This window comes from Hippocampus guttulatus, chromosome 18, assembly GCF_054856545.1.
Source record: "Hippocampus guttulatus isolate MCC_2025c chromosome 18, RoL_Hgut_1.0, whole genome shotgun sequence".
In the NCBI taxonomy this organism is placed as follows: Eukaryota; Metazoa; Chordata; class Actinopteri; order Syngnathiformes; family Syngnathidae; genus Hippocampus; species Hippocampus guttulatus.
The window spans coordinates 7,153,223-7,157,311 of NC_141278.1; the positions used below are offsets into that span (position 1 = coordinate 7,153,223).

Below are 4,089 nucleotides of genomic sequence, written 5' to 3' on the forward strand. Positions count from 1 at the left end.
TCTCGTGACATATTGTTAGTCTTCCCAACTCCTCAAATAGCCACATGTTCATGGCAGGGGTTACATAAACATTTGCATAATTTTGTCTTTTTCAATGTGATTTCTTACCGAATAAGCTGAAATTCTGTGTTGAGTAAATTTTGTTTCGATGCCTTACAATTTGACATCGTTGTGATTGTCCAATTCATGCCAGAGATGTTTTCGTCACCGTAACGATTCGACTCAATAACGTATTTAAGTCGGCGTAATGCTGAAAAGATCCAGTAGATGGCACAGTGTCAGTTACATTTCCAAAAAAACACCTTCAGATACTTCCGCGCTGAAGAAAGGTGAGCGTGAGCACATATTTGTATATATGTGACTTGTAGGCTTACTGTAAAATATATAAGCAGTAAGATATCTGTGAATGTGAGCAATATTTTCCCGTGATTGAAATTTCATACCTGAGGATCCTTGTTAAAACCCAGCCACCAGCTCTCAGCAGTCGCGGATGCGTTCAGTCATCGGAGGGTTAACGCTCCCACTTAGTGGACAACTCAACCTGCAAAGACATACTTCCGGAAAGACTGCGGATGCGCTTTTTAGAGGCGAGACCGTGACAACAACGCAGAGGGTTTAATTTAAGGGTATATTTAAAGATGACTGAACAAACAGCAACAGTGTAAATGCTCAACGGGAGAAGAATAGCCGAGGAGGATTGCGTCAAACCAACAACCTGAAAGAAAATCAGTGTCGGGGACCAAACATCACTGAGCCCCCCCCAAAAGTGAGGGAAGCTGGAGATGGAAAATCGACTCGTCTATTTTGGATTCTGTTTGTCACCGGCAGCATTTCTCATACTGACCAGAAGAGGGCAACAACGTGGCCCCTGAAGACGAACGGATTTGTAATGAGAGCCGGGTTTGCCGTAGCTAATGGCAGGTGATTCCATTTCATTTTTGTTGGCTGAAATCAAGCAATTTCCAAGGTAAGCCAAAGCAGTCATCATGGCGGTTCACTGGGTGGCGCTAGTGTGCAAAGCGCAGTTGAATACGCAGCAGAAGAAGGTTGGCTTGGATTGGCCAACGTGACGTCATGCCTGCATATGATTTGGATTCAGGTGTGCAGGGGGCAATTAAGAACAGTGCACAGGTGCGGCAAGATGGCGACCGACCGCGTATCCGTTTATCAGGTGAGTAAGCACAGAGCCAAATGTTCGTCGCTTGTTCTCTTGTCTCACAATGTCATTTTTCTTGTTGCAGGGTTTGCAGCGTTGGAGGTTTGAGCATAGCACGTCACAAGTTATTCGCCTTTTCCTCGAACATTGTACTCTTGTTTCTTTTGCCACGTTTTCAATTTTTTTTTTTGCTTTGATTTTTTTTTTTAAATTATTGCAAATGGCACAACCTACGCCTTTATGGAGGGAGAGAAAGAGAGGAATGAGAGGGGGATGTGGAGAAAGAGGGAGGGATGAGAGAGAAGGATGGAGGAGGGATAAAGAGAGGGATAGAAAGAGTGATGAGAGGGAGATGGAGAGAGATGGAGAGGGAGAGAAAGAGCAAGGGATGGAGAGCGAGAGGGATAGAGAGGGGTGAGACAAAGAGAAAGCAAAACATGAGGAAGAGAGATGAAGAGAGGGATGGCGAGAGAGAGGGATGAGAGGGAGATAGAAAGAGAGAGGGATGGAGAGAGTGATAGAGAGGGGGTGGAGAGAGAGAGATGAAGAGAGGGATAGAGAGATGGAGAGAGAGCAAGGGATGGAGAGAGGGATGAGAGACGAAGAGAAAATGATGGGAGAGAGAGGGATGGAGGGAGAGATAAGAGGGATGAGTGAGAGAGAGGGATAGCAAGAGGAATGGAGAGAGAGAGAGCGATGGAGAGAGGTGGCTGAAACGTCAACAAACGGGTTATTCCGTTCATCTTTCGGTGCAGCAAGTGCTGAGTCTATGGGCGCAAAGGACGACGTTGCAGCACTTTACAGGTACGCATGTTGGACGAGAGGTGACTTCAGTGATTCGGCCATGGACGCTCTAGTGTCATTCCAAGCGGAATAAAGCGGCGTCAGGTGATATTTGTGCTCACATGCTGACCCACGACCGCGCATTACTCTCATAGAGGAGCGACTAACGTCTTCATCATGCAGCGGTATACATGAGAAATGTCATTTCTGGCCAATTTTTTTTTTTTTTTTTTGGGGACGTGGGTGCACCCTTCGGTACACTGAATGACGTGCATCCCATGCTTTGTTTAGCTGGCCATTAGCGAGACGGCTTGAAAAATCGATGCCTTTCTCAAATGTCATTTTCTGTGCTTTTATTCCAATTCACGATCAAGCCAAGTCAGTCGTTGCTTGCCATGAAGTGTCAGGCGAAGTTTTAAAAGACTCACTCGTCTGTGCTGCCAGTACCCAATGAAAAAAAATGAAATGAGGAAATGGTGCGCTTTCTGTATGAACAGTTTTGAGTCTTTTTATTTTGCCTGTACAAACAGGTTTCACTAAAATCAATAAATTAAGAGATACGTCTAGCGCTTGTCCTCACAAGGGTGACGCCTGATCTCATGAAAGAGGATTGGATTAAAAAAAATGTTTTAGGTAATCAACAGAGCATTTTACTTGCCCTGTGCAAACAAGGTTCACCAAAATTGCAGCATGCCAGGCGACTGTATGCATTCCAGGAAACGAGCATTTTTCTCACGTACATATTTTCGTTGAATTTCTCTGGGCATAAAATTAAAAACTTTTTTTTGACAATCAAGTTGTATTCAATTCAATTCAAAAACCGGACATGTGGTCATTTCCCATTGCAGTGCTGCCACCTTTCAAGCAACATGTTGGGCATGAGCGAAAAAGAGGCAAGTCGGTGATGCCGAGTCGGCAGGAAGAAGCTTGGCACCAAAAAGCCACCAAGGAACACGGGAGGAGAGGGTCAAACAAAATTTAATAAAAGCATCAGCGTAAAGACAAATTTGCAAATATGGAGTTCTGTGTATTGAGATATTTTTTTTTGTTACAACCGTCAAATTTGGACTTGTCCTTCTTGTATTCTTTGCATAATTGTTGGGACTTTTCTCCTCGTGTGGCCCGAAACAGCAGCGAGTGACTGGAAAACAAAGGTGACTATGTGTGTCTCCTGATGAGCTGTGGCGCACGAGGCAAAAACGAAATGCTGATATTTTTTTTTCCCCTCCTATCAGCATTTTCAGTATGTCGAGTTATCAGTTTGCAAGGCCTCCACGCCTGTTGCTAGACGACGAACTAACGACGGAAGACAGCAAAATGTGAGTCAATGAAAGGCACGAGGGCTCGCTCGCTCAACTTGAGCTCCCTCTGCTGGAGGGGAGGCTTAATTTAATGACGCCCCGACTTCTTACATTGTGTTGATTTGCCACTTTGAAGCCTGAGCAGCAACAATATACAATCTAAGCTATTTATGAGGGGGAGGGAGGGGGGGGGGGGGATGGTTAGGATTGTAAAAATTCACATTCATTCCATCCATAACAAAATCTCAAGGCCCTCTGTACAAGAATTATTGCATTCAGTGATCTATTTGCCGTTATAGAAAAAAAAATAACATCCATAACAAAACAAAGAAATTTTGATTCAGTATTAAAAAAAAAAATCATGACAAGAATCCAATATATTATACACCTTTGACATTATCTTTACACAACAGTTACATGTGCGGCCAATTGGTTTGTAAATGATTTGAAAAGGAAGCCACGATGATCAGGAAGGTGAATTCAAATCGCCGTCCATACCGCATGCGTTTCGCGTGTACACGTGGCAGGAACAAGGCCTGAGCATTTCCTCGCTTCTTCCGGAGTTCACGTGTGCCATGGAGAAAGGTCACGTCAACGGCTCTGTGGTGGGAAATGTTCCTACCCCCCCCCCCCCCCCCCGATCCCGCCACCTCCAGCCCTGCCCCCGCTTCCCCGTTCTAAACCTGCTTCTCCACCCCACCATGTGCACTGAGGATCACATCGTTCGTGTACCACAACTGTTTTAATTGACACAAACCAACAGAGCAGCCCAATGCCTCACCGCACATTCAAGTACAAAGTAAAAAAAAAAAAGTGGCGAAAAGAAGCAAGACAAAATGTCCACCCCCC

At 44.9% G+C, this 4,089-nt stretch overlaps 1 long non-coding RNA gene across 1 annotated transcript; it reads left to right on the forward strand.

The window, feature by feature from the left end:
- The first annotated feature begins 340 nt into the window (after positions 1 to 340).
- On the forward strand, positions 341 to 2,934 carry LOC147190927 (uncharacterized). The gene is made up of 3 exons (XR_015103689.1): positions 341 to 967; positions 1,100 to 1,171; positions 1,242 to 2,934. It is a non-coding gene; the product is annotated as an uncharacterized LOC147190927 (long non-coding RNA).
- Positions 2,935 to 4,089: the final 1,155 nt, after the last annotated feature.